The following is a 17843-nucleotide window of genomic DNA, read 5'->3' as shown; positions in this document are numbered from 1 at the left end:
GTTTGAGGGCATCTCAGAAGTAGTTACATGACCTCTCCATCCACGAGCCATTCCCTGACATTGTGTAGTGAACTGCTCAGCAAGAGTTATGAACGGACTCTCTGCGCCATGCCGTGACACCTGTAGTAGCACAGTTGGAATAAACTGTGGAAACATAAAAAAAAGATTTACAATTACAAGTAGCCTTGTTTTCAAGTAAAAAGGTCACATTTTAAGGCCCCTATTCCAAATACATTGGTAAAAGGTGCAGACCTGAAATGGCCTTTCTCACACCACTGCCGACAGAAGGCCCCTGACTAGGTGGAGCTCTTTAGAGACCCCCTCTCAAGTGTGGATGGCCTCCTCTTCCATGCTGACTGGCCTTCTAAGAGGAGTGCCCGTGCTATACACCACCAACCTTGACCTGTCGATCGACTAAACTTGTGGTGTGTCCCTTCGTGGGGCTTATATTGTTTGTAAATATGAACCAGCTCGTATGATCGCCGCAGTGACGGCTAGCAGTAGAGAGAAGCTCGCATCCAAGGAGGCGCGGTAAACCAACTTGTTGGTGAACTTTTTTAAACTATTAACGTATTATGAGGTCACTCTACAAACATCTGGAACATTATTTATACAGAGGTTAGGTACGTGGCACCGAGATTCTTGCTGTAACAAAATACCGTTTGCATATATTCCGCACATCTCATAATATTGTGCGAAATTGCTTCTTAAAGTATAATTAACTTGCAGATTCATAAGAGGTTTTTTGGGTTAGATCTCTACTTTTTGGTTCGATCGATACTAGTTGGCTGTGTCGGGTGGTGGCGGTGTTTTAACGACACATTTATATATTGACGCGATCTAACCCAAAAACATCGATTATGGATGATATTGGTCGCGAAAGCCTACGTGTTAAACTAACTGCAGATTATGATAATTGGTTTTTTACCCTTTAATCTGGCAACAATTGATTGGTCCACACCCGAGACAGCTTTCTGTGGACCAATCAACTTCAAGGACAGTGCATACATTATCAGAGTTATGTTTTTTGTTTGCATTCCGACTGCAGGTATTGTGGTCAATGCAAACATGACTCCTTGTAAAAAAAAGGTGCCAGTTTTATTGCCAGATAAAAGGATAAAAAAACAATTATCATATTTTGCTACTGGCAAATGAGTTTCAATAGTGTAACTGCAGATTGTTATTTGCCTGGTGCAGTCAACACACCGGTGGCCGTGAGGTTGTATCATGGTCAATCGTTTGCAAACCCATTCTGGCACGGCTGCCAGAGTGGTGCTAATGTGAGAGTTTAGCTTAAAGTGTGCGGTTTAGTGCAGCCTCCCGTTTAAGAGTTTGCACAATTGCAGTGCTTTTTTTTGGTACTTAAAATGTTTCTTGGACGAAGGATTCCCTCTCGCAGCTGCTCGCAGAGCCGTGTCAGCGTGTGCAGCGCTGTACGGCGGGGGAAAATGCGTAATTCACGATTACACAGTTGGTTGAATCCAGACCAGCTGGGTATGGGGGAGGAGTGTTGGCATGCGAGACCCATCCCCATGTGAATCCTGTGCACTCTCACACAGACCACGTGCATTCACGCATGTGGTCCCCTGTAGCTCGTCGTACTTCCAGCTGAGAAGCTCTGGAATAACCTCAGCAACAGCAAAAAAAGCAAAGTGGCCCCATACGCGGGCTGAGAGCTGGCAACCCTTATCCGTCACTGTGAGCCCTTCTCTTCCCAAAGACACGCCTTTCGTGTGCTCGTGAAAATGACGATAATTGCAGGTGACACGCATGATGAGGGGGGAGGGGGTAGAGGGGACAGCCTGGCATGTTCTGACTCCACTCACCAGACCGTGTCGCTTTGCACGCGGCGCTCAAGGGCCCGAGATGCGATCGGTGCCGAGTTGATGATTTTTGTTTTTCTTCCCAATTTATGATACGAGTCGGTGGGTGGTGGTGCATGGGCAGGGATATTCAACAACACCGGCAATGATGCCAATAAATGTTTTTTTTTTGTTCAAGTCACGGGGTAGAACTTGAGGCAACAGGGATTTGATATTGAGTTGAGGTTTCAGAGACACATTTAAAATAGCAGCAATGGGAGTCGTTAGCAGAAGTGGAATGGTTTCAGTCTTTTTCATAGAAAACGGGTAGATCTGGCATTTAATGACACCACGGCTCAGATTCAGCTGCTTGTCCCCATTTGCACCTCCGATCGGCACGGTTGGCTACGTACGGCGCGAAACAAGTTCAACATACAAACATACAATGGATCATAATAAGAATAAAATATAATAAAATACAATTCTCACGACGTTTCGGCCACAACGCAAGCAGCCGTCCTCAGGTGAAGAACAGGAACAACACACCACCAAGTGGCGTTCATTCAGACGCTGTCTTTCCGACATACCTGTTCTACACCTGAGGACGGCTGCTTGCGTTGTGGCCGAAACGTCGTGAGAATTGCATTTTATTATGTTTTATTTTCATTATTTTATTATTTCCCTTCTACGTGACTTTACCGAAAGAACCAAGAAGATGAATCCCTGCAGTCACGAAAGAAGCTTTAAATCGAAAAATACAATGGACCGTTTCTAATCTTCCTCCAGGTGGTGCTATCCCTCGCCCCTAGCCGGGCCTCGTGGATAGGCACGGTCCGCATCGAGCGTGACCATCCGTGAGCATCAGGTTGGGCGTGGGCGTCCTCTTGGGCGAGCCCACGACCAGAGGTCGCAAACGGGTTTTGATTCTTTACCCGTACCCGTACCCGGCCACACCAGGGTCGCAAACGGGTACCCGTACCCGGCCGTACCCGATTGCGACCTCTGGGATGAAGCCATGTTGCAGGCGCGGGTGGGTTGATTCTAGGAACTTGAATTGTGAGAAGAGACAAGACGTTGGGAAATGAGTGACAAACAGTTACTCACCAGTGACTCACGGTCTACCCGTACCCGTACCCGGCCGCACCAGGGTCGCAAACGGGTACCCGTACCCGGCCGGGTACGGGTAGCCGGGTATCGGGTAGGGTACGGGTATCGGGTACCCGATTGCGACCTCTGCCCACGACCCGTCGGGCTTTTGTTCCGGATCTGATTTCAACACTCGACCCAAAAGGTCCGAGCTAAGTCGGATCCCCCGCCTGCTCGAAGATGAGCTCCGTGCCCGGATAGGCCAAAACGGCGGTGTCGGATGAGACCCTCTGTGTTAGGGAGACCACGAGCGCGGGATGTCACGGTGGCGTTCGTGATGAAGTCAAACAACTCGGTATCATCGACATTTGATGGGAGCCGTAACATCGGGTCTGTGTATGTCACACTGTTGCGCAACAATGGCTGGCTGATTGTTTCCCGTGAGAAAATTGATGGGTCTTAAACGATTTGCCAAGGGAACGTTTTCCCGAGGCCTTTACTGCACCACCCCAGAACAAGCTCTGTGCGCAGCGGCACATAACTGGGGACGTTTATTAACGGGACATTTTTCGCTACATTTAAAAACGTAATAATTGGCCATATAGCAAAATCTACTCAGTAAACATATCCCCCGTCGTGTAGAATATAAGTGAAAATGTTCATTAAATAGATAGCTACATATATCAGTAAATAGAGAAGTGAACAAGTTAATTATTGTACAACATTTGCATTACATTATGATGTCAAGAATGCTTTTTCCTAATGCAAAGTCATTGTAACTAGGCCTGCGTGTAATAAAATCCGACCTCATCTGTAGAAGGTGGGTAATGGACTGCCAGGTGCAGATTGTTAATCAACATTCGCACCGCTGCCTGGGAGCTGAATTGAGCTGAATCAATTTGCTGGAAAATGCAGCAATTAGTTAATAGCCGGTGCTTTGTTGCCAGTTTTATGAATCGAAAATCACTTCCCATTCAACATCATCTATCGGCGAGTAACTGTAAAAGGGCTGAAATGATCAAATTCGTGAAAGTTTGAGTATTGTAATGAAACAATAAAAATGGTCCTCCCCAAAATAATTAAATGTGTTTTACCTTGACACGTAAACACACACAAAAGGGAATTTCCCAGTTTTGATTCTTTGGGCCAATAAAACCCATCGACTGTGTAAGGTGAAGAGAGAAAAACCAACAACATTGACGTTTGTTGTGCATAACAGTACTGCCTCGAGTGGAAGGAGGTGCTGGTGTTTAATTCTCATCTATATTTCATGTTTAAAGACCAACATCATCGCCATTTAAAATATCTGGAAAATGCTTGAGAGTATTTTACGATGTTTATTTCCACGACAATGAGAATTCACGAAGAGTCATCAAGTAAGATTTGTTCCTGGCTTTTGGATTTTTCTTCTATAAATGTCTTGAATGTTGCCAACTTATGCACAGTCACTCCTCCAGGTTGGTGCTCTATCAATCTCTTTAAGTGCCCCGAAAGCTAAAACATATGTGGGTAAGGACAAACAGCTCTCTCTCCCGAATGATGTCGCCCCTGACCCTGAACTTTGACCTCAACCCAGTTCCCAGCATTCCTCTCTGCCAACCACCACCCTCTGAAATGTAAGTTTTCTTTTCGTTTCTTTTTTCTTTTCCCCTCCTCCTCCTCATTCGTCTTCTTGCGTGCGTGTGTTTTTTTTTACGTTTTGTTTTGTGATGCCCCCCCCCCCCCGCTGTCAAGGATCACACGGATCTGGTGATGCTGTAAAATGACAAACGGCCACCCACGTGACGACAAAGAGGGCACCGCGCCGCGCGCTCCTGGGCCCTTCGCCCGGCCACGCAGAGGGGGATGCAACCAGTGGCATCAGCGGAGGCATTTGCATAAATAAATTAATTACTGGACGAATAAAGCAATCAGAAAACAAAGAATGTGCTCATGATCTCCGTACGACAGCGTACGTGGGAGGTCGCCCTTTCTCCTCTTGGTGCCACCACAGTCCCGGCTCTCCGTCCCCCACCACCACCACAGCAATCCACGATGTTGACTCCCTGCCCCCTGTTCAAGTCCAGGCTCAAGACCTTCATATGTTGCTCTGTATAAAACTGAAAGGCTCTGTTCAATAAAATACATTAATGGACACAAATAACTCCTTTCCCCACGACGCCCGTGTTCGCCACAGCGCCTTGAGTTACATGTCGCATTTAGAACGCTACACGTGTCAAAATCGCATTGCAATTGTATTGTGGCAGCTGTCAATGTTAGAGGGAAGCTAGGATGATGTGACCGAAGTGAGTTAAAGATTACTGAAAGTGCGGACACGTGGCAGAGGCAGTTCTAAAGCCACCGCTGGATGAAGCCCTTCCCGTGCCTCTTTGTCATTGGGGCTGTTTCACCACGTGCCGCCCTGCTGCCCTGCTGCCCAATGTGGGTTGGTAAAACAATGCCGGATTATCCTTGGTAGCAAAAGTAGCTACATTAGCTACGGGCCCCGCACTTTCAAGGGCCCCGCGCTAAATGCTTTCAAGCTATCAATTTCGGTTCAGCGATTCCGCACTTGCTCTATCACTATAGTACTATACCACCTGCAACTTTTATGAACGACTGGGTGTTTAAGGATAGCCACTTGTCGTATTATATAGCAGTATAGCAAATGAAACAATGCAATTACTGTGCTATGCAAGTACAAATTTTGTGTTTGAATATTAATATTTATTTATTTAGGGCCCCTTTATGGCATATGCTGCAGGCCCCGCACTAGCTTCATCCGGCACTGGGTAAAGGGCGGGCCGGTGCACCAGTTCCGACATCACTGGCCACTGATGTTCGCCACGACTGGGAATAGAACTCAGGTGGGCTGGGTTCAAAGTGTACCGCTGCACCGCAGTAGGAGGGCTAAAGAGAGGGATAGAGTGAACAAAACAACTAAAATGTAACAACAGTCTCCTGAAGTGTAACAACGGGGGAAATCTTCGCCTTTTTTCTCTTGAAAAAGATGCTGCTATTCTTGGATGACTTTATCGAGACATTTTATGAACGTAAGTTGGCAATGTGGCTATCAGTGCGTCTTATGCACACAGCAAGTGGATATACTCTAGGGGCACCCAGACAGCTGCCTTCCGTTTCAGTTGCATTGGACACAATGCACACCTGCCCTCCAAGCCACACGTTCGCCAGGTAACACACCTGGCGAATCTGTGTCCTGCTGCGTGATTCTGAAATACATCCATCGCATCGAAGCACGTAAGAAGCCGATGTATTTGTGCTGTTTATCACCACTGTAAATCGTGTGTACAGGGTGGCCCAAAATTCAGGACACGTAGGGTCCAATCATATTGGGTTATTTAATTTATTTTAACAATTCAAACTGGTTTCCGTTAACATGAATGTACAAATGAATTCTCTTTTGAAATTAATTTTGTATTTTTTTTAAAGATTACAGCTGCCTTCTTTCGCATTCATAAAGACGAATTGAAGTCGATAATTGTTTTTTTACCCTTCTATCTGGCAACAAAACTGACACCTTTTTACAAGGAGTCATGTTTGCATAGACCACAATACCTGCAGCCATAATGCAAACAAAAACATAACTCTGATAATATATGCACTGTCCTTGAAGTTGATTGGTCCACACCCGAGACAGCTTTCCTTAGAGCCTAGTCTCACATGGGTTGGACCAGATGACGCCAAAAGGCGCACAGTGCATATATTATCAGAGTTATGTTTTTTGTTTGCATTATGGCTGCAGGTATTGTGGTCTATGCAAACATGACTCCTTGTAAAAAGGTGTCAGTTTTGTTGCCAGATAGAAGGGTAAAAAACCAATTATCATATTTTTTTACTGGCAAATGAGGTTCCAATGGTGTAAACGAATTGAACTCGTTCGACTTGTCTTTCCATTTTGAAATGTCATTTGAAAAGGAAGAATAAAAATAGATTATAATGATAAGAGATTAAAAATCAAACAACAAATATTAACTTCAATAAGAAACATTACAAATCTTTAATGCCAGTGTTAAAATAAATGAAATAAACCTATGTGTCCTGACTTTTGGGCCACGCTGTAAACACACATGTTCCATGCTATGCATCACATAGCTCAAGATCCCTGTTGGGGCATTTTCTTTCCACGCAGCACTTCGTTTAAATCGGATACCCCGAAATATTTAACTTGTCTTGAGTGTTATTTGGATGTTCCAAGAAGAAGACTTAGGTCAAGTGGTATATTGAAGTTAAGGAATGTTTACTGTAATCTAGTTGAAAAACATAACCGATCATTTGTATAGCTTTAAGCTTACATTACAACAAGCAAATAAAACACTTCCATCAAATATTTCGTGTAAATCTTAGCAGCTTCAGCATAGCTGAATTACGCACAGACATTGCCAGTCAAAATAGTTATTATTGCCAACAATAGTTTACGTAACGTAGTTCATATAACATATCCGCTTTTTCATCACCGTTTTTTTCTCTGTCTGTCAGCGCAACATATTTAATTATTTGTAAAAAAAAAATGCTTGACAGAGGGTAGCTCCATTAGGCATCCGAGCAGCTTGTTTTTCAAGAAAGCCTTGTGCTTTATTTCTGGGAAATATCTCTTGTTTACTGCGCGTGATTGAATTTTCTCTACGGCACCGGCAAAACCCTGGGCCTTCTGCCCACGAGTGGCGCCCGGGGGCTTTCGGAGTCCACGAGGAAGCAGATGGTGCGCTCACTTGATACCGTGCCCGTGGCACATTACCGGGAGGTGCAGCGGCGGGGGGAAGCTGCGATGGAGCCTCCAATCTGTAACATTTGTGGCTCAGAGGTGAGCGTGGACAGATGACCTCTCGACCACCTGGCCTCTGCGAAAGTTGCGAGCCCCCCCCCCACACCAGCAGAGGAAGACCCGGGGGGAGGGAGGACGATGGGAGAGATTGTTGTCACGCTTCTCCCCCCCTCCACTCACCGTTTTGAGACCCAGAAAATGTGTATTTACTGATATTTACCAGAGGAAATTTAACTGTCTATTTTTTTCCACCATTATTATTACGTAGGGCCCTGTTTGAAAAGCTTCAAATGTAAGAATCCCCCCCCCCACCCCGGGACGTTTTTGGATTTACATTTGGGCTATAAATAAGGGCCATTGCCTGAAACGTTGCCAATTATATTTTTAACGAGTGTGGTGAGTTTTTTTTGTGTGTGTTAATTATGGAGGCTGTGCCACTTTTTGACACTCCAGAAACCCATGCTCGTGGGGATGAGCCTGGTTTTAGCGGCACGATTGTTTAGTTCTGTAAAAGAATAAGTCATATTTAAAAACACTTTTTTTTTAAACACGCTTTTATGAAATGTACTAGTAATGGCAGAACTCCACGACTCCAGGAAGTGGCCCCGAAGCTTGCCATAACGTAAGGGACCGTGGCTAATTACAGCCAACGTCAGTTGACCGTGGACAATTAGATCCAAGCCGAAACATAACATGTAAAAAATAATGTTTAAAAATATATTTTTTATTTTTATGATAGAATATAGTATTGTCATCAATATGACATAAGTATACCAAATTTGCAGTCGATACCACATTGTGAAGTGGGTTAAAATCGAGTTACAAGATTTGAGGATACAACAACGACAACAACAACAACAGACAGAGTGAGTTAAATGAAAGCGTGTAAAAATGAACAGAGCCAAGGTGTCTGGTATAGGAGCAGCTGACGAGATGAGACTGTCACTCTGGGACACAAGGTATTTGCAACCCACTGCCACCACGCTAACAATGCCTAGTGGTGTGAACTAAACACCTATAATAATAATAATAATGCCTTTTATAATTAATTAATTTAAAAAGTTCAGTAAGTATCCCGCATCGTGGTGTTTGGAAAATTCCATCGAGGAGGCAGTTGGCACGTGAGAGAAAACTGGAGCACCCAGAGAAAAATTCATTGGAGTACCGAGAGGAAAACCCAAGTACGTACTCACCAGGCTCAAAACTGCTTCGATTTCAAGGTCCTACAAAATCAGGGTGATTTGGTCGTTGGTCATGGAGGTGCTGTATGTAGTGGGTGACAATTAATAAACTGGTTGGTACACAGGGCATGAGGCTATATTCGGAAAAAAAAGTTTTGCCTTTTATTGATTACTGAAATGTTAATCATTGTAATGTGATACATTTAATTACCCACAATTGCACCATACCAAGCTTACACTTTAAGAGCTGCTGGCATTATTACATTGCCCTGTACCGTATCTCCTTGCCATCTCTCAAAGGAATATTAGAGAAAGGATTAATGAAATAAATATATAAAAATTCAAAATCAACTCTTCTTATATTGAAGATGTGTTTTGCAGTTTACTGCTTTTACTGTTCAGCTTCATATCATATTAATTAACACACTGAACAAGGTCGAGTATTCCTAACTAAATGTGTGAAGGACATCTTTCTTTGGCCCCCCAAAAAACACATGGCTTATGCAATGACTTTGCATAATGTGCAGAGAACAACAACAGCAGGACTCAGTCACGCATCAAGGGAGGGGGGGGGGCATTCGTACAAACACGGGGCACACCCAGAGCCAGCACAAGGGCAGCAGTGTGCAGCGAAATGATTGCAAGCACACGTGAGCCGAACGTTTCACAAATTCACTCATTTCATAACAGCGTCTCCACGTCTACTTCCAGTGACTGCAAATTGCAGGTTACTTTTATAAATTTATTTTACTCTTGACTGTGTGGGGGGGGGGGGCGGGGGAGCGGGGGGAAAACAGAGGACATTCAGTAGGCGATGGTGGTGGTGGGCCAGAGCGCCAACGTCAATTCAATGAAAAGTTAATTTAAGGACAAGGGCGACTCGGTTCTGCGATGCATTATCGATGGAATTGCCACGTGTGTGGTTAACACTGAACAGAACGGATGGGACGTATTTTGTTTTGAAAGTCAGAAAACGTTTTGAGCAGGTGTGTCCGCGCATGTGTGCGTCTGTTTAGTGGGGGAATGGTGGCGCAGCGGTTAGCGCGCTGCGCTACGAACCCAGCGACCCGAGTTCGATGCCCGCTCACGGCCAACACCAGTGACGATTACCTGCACCGTTCGTGGGCCTCCCCTCGGGACTCAGCCAAAGAGAAGACCTGGTGCAGTGTGTAAACATCGCCACTAGGGAGACAAAGGCGGCCAGGCGCAGTGTTGGCCACCCACCCCCTCGTGTGCCGTGCCAGCTTTCATAGGTGCTACTCGCTAATAGCACTTGCCCCGACAGTCTGGTAAGGCTATACGGGGGATCTTTGTCTGTGTGTGTTTGTTCATTGTCTAGAGTGTGCAGCATTTCGTCTACCTTACCTCCATGCATCGATGGGCATAAGTGGTTCTCCAAACTCCAGAGTGTTGAGGTGGATATATAGAGCGCTTTAGGCTTAATGAAGCGAGACAACGACTGGGGGTGGTGTTTCCAGGGATTACGAAGCACACACACACAGAGAGGGGCGCCGAGTCCATTCATCGTGAGGACAGAGCTGGGGAGGGAAAAAATAAACAGCTTCATAGGTGGCCACGTTTCAACATAGAACACTACAATTCGGCAAAACTCTCCACGCAAAGATTGATTGATTGACTTTATCTGACCCAGTCCAGAGCCCAATGAGACTTCAAATCTATTTCTCAAGGGTGACCTTGGTCGACAAGTGACAACCAATGCAGCGCAAGACCAGGATTAACATGCAAATGCTGAAACCAAAACAAGAGAGAAAAGTCATGATACCTACCGAGGGTGATTTATAGCCAGCGTATGCTATCACTCATGTTTGTTCCCACCCTTGCACCACTCTTTTCTGCCTGCAGAGTTGCTCGACTCTTCGAGGTGTCGGAATTGGTTTGGCGTAAAAGTAAAAAAAATGTCAATTGCACAATAAAGTGGAACCGAAGTGTCAAAGCGTATATAAAAAAAAACGAACGTAAATACTGACAAAAAAATACTCACGCACGAGTAGAAAAGAAAAGCAAAGCCGATCTCTCCTTCATATCTTACAAAATGCCGCAACACAGCCAACTCCGCGGCACTCAGTGGGTGTCTCGATTGTTTAAGGAAGGAAGCAGAGAGGCATAACTAACTGGTGAAGAAACTCGTAGATCATGACATGCATGCGTTGTCCACGCAAAGGGAATTGCTTGAAAAACATTTAAGTTAGATGTTCATTCCTGCACATGCCCGCTGAGATGACACTTGATTGATTTTCCGGATTTCCTTCTGATGTCTTTCACATCAGGGTCCTTGTAAGCAATTTGCCCGTTGACCCTACGCTATGAATTTCGGGGCATCTGTGCGGATAACAGAACGGAAGTGCCCAGTTTGGCGGGGCGCGCTTTTGGAGAAACACGAAGCACCTGCGCGTTCGACTGCGGCCTTTACCGAGTGCCACAGGTGCGAGATGTTAAACGCGGAGGCTGACATTGATGAGAAAGATGTTTTCTTTTCTCCCTCCGACTGTCTGACCTTCCCGTACATCTGCTACGGCATCGTCCTCCCGACCCCCCCCCCCCCCTTTCAGGACCGCAGGACACACAAAGTTTCGAGTAAACAATCCCAAGCCGCGATTTGCGCTTCAAAACTCAGCTCCGGCTCCTTGCCGGGGTTTGTCTGGCAGAGGGATGAGAGACCCTGGAGGCTCGCTTCCCGGCACCGGCGCGCAGGGTCAGGACTATTTTCTCAAGGCGAGCCGGAGAGACTTGGAGGACTGCAGCCCCGGCCACTTGCGTGACCTTGGGGGGGTGGAGCGACTTGGATGCGTCGCTCCCCAGGGGGTGTAGAGAATTCACATCCAGGGACACGTGGCCTGGAAGCCACGAGCAGGAAGCCAAGGCCAAGCGGAGGCCCCAGAGTTGTCAGGGAAGAGTGATTGTGATTAACGATACCGGGCCCAATACGCGAGGCACAACGAACTTTATTTCGGCTTATCGCGCGTCCTTTTTAAGGGCATACATACGAGCAGCTAATGCTTAACAGCTAAAACAAATACAGGGGGACGGGCCACATTTGTCTTGTGGTTGGCATACGTGTGTGCATATGCGGGAAGTAGGTTTTCATTAAATTCGGCAGGTGGTAAGCACCCAGACAAAGGTGTGTGTTTGGTGACTGTGTTTATGTGGTGTCTGGCTGGGAAGGCTGGAGTCAGTCCAAACAGCCACGCGCCCCGTATATGGAATACAAGCTTGAAAAAAATAATAATCACCAAATCAATGGAATAATTCTGTTTAAAAAATGTGTTTGGTCTGATGCAATAGACAATTGTGCTTACGTCTGGTGCTTAGACATCTTGCCCGCTGCGTCAAGTACTGAAGATGACTTTCTCAAAGCAATGGTGATCTTTGAAATGCGGTATGTCGTAGACATCACTTGTTTTGGTTCCTCCTCAGGGTGATAATTATTCATCATTGGCCTTGACAAGTGCGGCCTTGAGTTTACGGTACAACATCGACGGTCCAATTTCAAAGTTGTTTTGCGGAGAGGCAAAGGGCTGACCGTGCTTAGGGACATTTGAGTTTTTATGTCGTCACTGGCCGTGCAACCCACCACCCTCACTCGAGTCTTTATAAATTAGGATCAGAACTTTTTAAGGTATTACACAACTCGGGGTCGCTATATTTTGTTTACAATTATTGCAAAATTATGTTCCAGGCCGTGACTTTAACTCTCGCGATCGAGTTTTATTTTATGTAAACATTTCCATGAAGACATTATTAAGCAACACTGAACAGACGGTTGGTGTTTTGCGCACCGAAGTTACGGAGCCGCTCACCCAGAAATAGTATTAATGCACCACGATCCATCAAGATGAAGGCTAAATTAAAGACGCGAAATTTTGATAGCATATCAATAGCTTAGTTGAAGCGGAGTAATCTCAAGCACCGTTCAGCTGTTTCAATTGGTTAATCCTCATGTGTTGCATACCGTACGTTGTCTCTACCCCGGTGTTTTTGAACATCATATATTGAAATAAAAATTAATAAAAATAAAATCATCACTTGATACAGCAAATCTGGCTGTGACGGTCCCACCTGATGTTCCCTCCGAAACGTCGTGATTTATTATTATATTTTTTATTAATTTTAATTTCAATTTTCTACCTACGTGACTTTACCGAAAAAACTAAGAGTATGAATCCTTGCAGTCACGAAAGCTTCAAATCTAGAATCATATTTGGTCTGCTATCACATCCATACTGAGTGATCATCTCAAATGCCCCTTTGTTCTGGTGCCTTGAGATGTACTGCATGGGAGATGAGGAATGAATGATGATGATGCTGCTGCTGATGAGAAGGATTGATGACTCACGTCATATTGACTGCTGGTTAGACATCAGCCACCATTCACTACGCTGCAGGCTTGACAAAGGAGGAACGTTTGTAAACGTATAGACAATAAAAAAAAACCTTCCTTGTTAGAAGCTGTGCTGAGTTTCATTTGTCTAACGTTTCACGGTCTCCCTGGAGTCGGGGCAAAAGACAATATCTCAGAGCGTGTTTCATGCTAACAATGGAGATTGCATAGAGAGAGAGCGTGTTACACAATCTACGAATCACGAGCTAAACCAATGTTTTATATCAAAATAAATAATCCCCCATTAAACGGTGACATTTATTACCCTACGTTTGCGTAAAGATCGCGTAAATGTTAATATTGCAGTTCATTCACATGTCCTTGAAAACACACTGGTCTTATTTTCTAGATGATTTATAAAGCTGTAATGTGTATTCTATCCAGCAGTCACTTGACCTTCACTGTCTGGCGATGCTATGCTTATTTGCAACGTTTTTGGTACGCTATATAATACATTTTCACAACATGTTTACATTATAACTCGCAATAAATAAATCAATTGTTATCTTAATATTGGTCATTGAAAGCTTACGCATAAAAAAGTATAAGTATTGTTTAAGCACACAGGTATGTTTGAGTGCAATCCACAACAATTGAATTTTCAACAACAACAACAACAGCATCACGGGCAAACAGAGCCGGAAATGCACATTGACGAACGCCGTGATGCCGCTAACAAGAACAATGGCTCAAGAGAGAGAGAGAGAGAGGCAACGTAGCCTCTTCTCAACTGCCTTCCAACAGTGAGCCATTAGCGACACGATGAGGGGTCAGGTGGACCTGGAACCACGCGAGCAAAGGGGCCTAAACCCGCCGAAGGCAAACAGAGTTGAGCCACATGCACACTCGCTGTCTTGGGAAGACAAAATTTGCTTTTCCCAGTCGGATTTCGCCATGCGTGTGTGCTTTTTGTCTTCACCTTTGCTAAGGCTTGCGCGTAATTAAAAACACTCCCCGAAGCCCCGAAATCCGTTTAATTTGCATAGTTTGGCAATGATGCAGATGCAGAACAATGGACACGAAATTACATTCATCGGCTGTAACGTGGCCCAGATGGGAGGCTGCACAAATAAATAAGCACGCAACGAACAAACCGCGTGTCCGTGCTTCACTGTGATGCTTGATTGAAGTCATTCGCGTGATGCCATTGCTTTGCTATTATTCGCGTTTTTTGCGGTTTAACTCTGACGAAATGGGGGATATTGTTGACCGTCATCCTCGTTTTACACGCCAGGGTGTCACGAATGCTTCGTAACAGCTAATCCACTCCGATACCACGCGATGTTTATAATGTCAGTGCCTTATGGAATGTAAATGCGATCCGACGCGCGTTGTGTGTGTGTATATATATGTGTGCGTTTGTTGAACTTCTACCAGTGATCGCTCACAGCATTTGCTCCAACAGTCTGTCAAGGCTCTCGGTGGGGTCTTTGTTTTGGTTTTTGTAACTTCTTTTGCACCGTACACGGCCGACCGTGCCAATCAGAGAGGACGCGCAGTGCTGACACCACAACTCGCCAGCGCTTTCGACCCTCCTGCACGCCGCCATCAGCCGTGCTTAATCCCCTGTTGGATGAATCCACCCTTCCCTCGCGACGCTGCATGCGACGGTCCACGTGGCACCGGATTCCATTGCTCCATCTCCCCGGTGGATGTCCTCCCGGACGCGTTTGAAGAGGTGTGCAGCTTCCACCTAAAGCCACGAGGTTTGTCTAACTGCTGCCCTTTTGCCTCGTGCCCTGCAGAGCCCCCACATACTTATATCGGCAGACATAGACAAACTAAAAAAAAAAGAAGTGGGTTGTGTTGAGAGACTGGGTAACCCGGTGAAATCCACGCCGGCGATTTGCATTCCACATTTGATTTACACAGTGGCCACACACACTACCGTTTTGTGTCACAGATTTAGACCTCATGACGGGAGTGCCACCCAGCCGTCTCAAATTCTCCCTTTGCCCATTGCGAATGAGACACAACTTAACAGTGGTCCGCTCAAATAGAAATTCAGGCAGAGGTCAACAAACAAGGAGAGATCGAAATTAACCGAAAAAAACCTCGTGAAAATAACATAATTCATGTGTAGCGAACGATCAATAAACGTTGAGAACATGTTCATTGTGTCATCTGAGCGTGCAACGCAACAGACTCTCTGTGTTCCCTTGGAGCGCTGGAGGGGAAAACTGCAGGTGGATGCTGTGAACAGCATTTGACAATTCCACCGTCGACTCAACCCTGTAGAATGACCTCGTTTAAGGAGGGGGGGCGGGGGGGGGGTATAAAAACGCAGTGTGAGGAGAATTCCACTAAACATGGAGCGTTGCCTCAACGTTGAGCCAGAGGCTCCGAACAGATGCCAACTTTGTCCCAACTTTGACATGTTTACTGCGATGAGACGGTATTAAACAAATGTTAAACATGTGTCCAATGCTAAACAGAATGAGCACGATCTGATTTTGTCTATAATCGCATTCAGACAGTTTGTATATCAAACTATAAGACGTTAAAATGGAGGCTCAGGCTTGAAAAGCGATTGAACTGCGACTCTAGCTCTATGCTGTCATGTCGACGCTCCCTGCCTTCACCGGTCAGGTGACGTACGATCGATAGACAATAAAATGAATAATGATAATGAAAAAAATAAAAAAAATAAAAATAATTAATGGAAAATAATAAAAGCAAAAAACCCACGACGTTTCGATCGCGACACAAGCGATCTTCGTCAGGCGGAGATGATGAAGGCTGCTTGAAATGAAAATAAAATGAATACACATCCGTTAATTCTTCAACAAACTCCCATGCCCCTAGCACTGCCCCCTACCCCCACCCCCAAACCCATCTCCACAATTCAAACGGCTCACTCCCACACGACGAAGCTGCGGCTAATTACGCCGTGATTGCTTTCGCTCGCGGTAACACAAAAAAAAGACAGCGCGCCGGGGAAAATGTGTTGGCGACGTTGAAATCGGTAACAAACAAAAAACGGAGCCAACGAAAAAATAGGCAGCAGAAATTGGTTAGGCGACTTTTTGTCCAGAGCTCGCTCGATCGCTCAGTCGCTCAGTCGCTCGATCGCTCGATCGCTCGCTCAGTCGCTCAGTCGCTCAGTCGCTCGATCGCTCGCTCAGTCGCTCGATCAGTCGCTCGATCGCTCGCTCAGTCGCTCAGTCGCTCGATCGCTCGATCGCTCGCTCAGTCGCTCGGTCGCTCGATCGCTCGATCGCTCGCTCAGTCGCTCGATCGCTCAGTCGCTCGCTCAGTCGCTCGGTCGCTCGATCGCTCGATCGCTCGCTCAGTCGCTCGATCGCTCGATCGCTCGCTCAGTCGCTCGGTCGCTCGATCGCTCGATCGCTCGCTCAGTCGCTCGATCGCTCAGTCGCTCGATCACTCAGTCGCTCACTCAGTCACTCACTCAGTCGCTCACTCAGTCGCTCACTCAGTCACTCGCTCAGTCGCTCGCTCAGTCGTTCGATCAGTCGCTCGATCAGTCGCTCGCTCAGTCGCTCGATCGCACACCGTGCTGCAATCGCACCACGACATCGGTTTAATGCGTCAAGGCACACGTGGCTCAAAAGGTGGGTTACGGTTAGGGGGGACACGTTTGACCGAGTACAACAACAATTGTTATGCGTATATGAATATACTTAATTCAGACGCCGTTATGTGTAATTGTGAAATTGTTATATCGTTATTCTGCAGCCTGTTGTACAAGTGCTTATATGCGTAATTAATCATTCGTTTTTTGTGTTAGTTTGTGGAGGTATAATGTAAATTTTGTTTTAACTGTCACCCACCACCATCTGACAGGGGCTAACAAATCAAGTTGTCACGTGGGTGCCTGCGCCAACTGATCTAACCCAATATGTTGATGCTTCCACCTCTTCCAAGATGTCTCGCCATCGTGGAAGTGGAGGCCACAATTGCCTCTCGAGCTCTGTCTGGCAGAGGCCCTTCCGCCAGCAGCGGTGTGTGCAAGACAGTGCGGGTCACTTGAAGGAAGACACCACATTCACAGTGCCTCCATGATGACAAAGGGGACCTGTGCGTGTTTGATCTTTTTTACAAGCAGGAGTCCTCCCAGGAACTCCCATTTGCACTGTTTGCTGTTTTGATTAACAGGGGGCAAACAAGACGGGGTAAATGTGTCTTACAATCAGCGGCACCCCCACTACAGGGGGTGTTAAACAACTCGCCATGTAGCGCATCGCCACGACACACAGTGGTTCTTATAGCGAGTACGAAGGTGTGCACAGGTGTCAGGCCTTCATTGTGGGGGCGACATGTTTACGACCGGAGTGTTTCCTAGACCCAACAGCAACCCCCACTCAGTCTCCAAGCCCCCTCATACCCTTATCCCACTTTCTTTGAACAGACCTAGAAATACACGGCAAACTGGGATAGAATAGAACAGATTAGTCGGAAACTCTGAAACTAAGCCACAATATGGTACACCCATGAATCTCGTCTCGTGGAGCGGTGGCGCCGTGGTTATTAGTGCACTGCTCTACGAACCGGCCACCTGAGTTCGATTCCCGGCCACGGCTAGCGTCAGTGGTGAGCGATTCATCTCTGCTCCGATTCTTCCCACCCGCGTCACTTCACCAACTCGCATTGAC

The sequence above is a fragment of the Lampetra planeri genome, chromosome 12 (genome assembly GCF_965212315.1).
Source record: "Lampetra planeri chromosome 12, kcLamPlan1.2.h2, whole genome shotgun sequence".
NCBI classification, from domain to species: domain Eukaryota; kingdom Metazoa; phylum Chordata; class Hyperoartia; order Petromyzontiformes; family Petromyzontidae; genus Lampetra; species Lampetra planeri.
Note: the sequence above shows the minus strand (reverse complement) of the source record.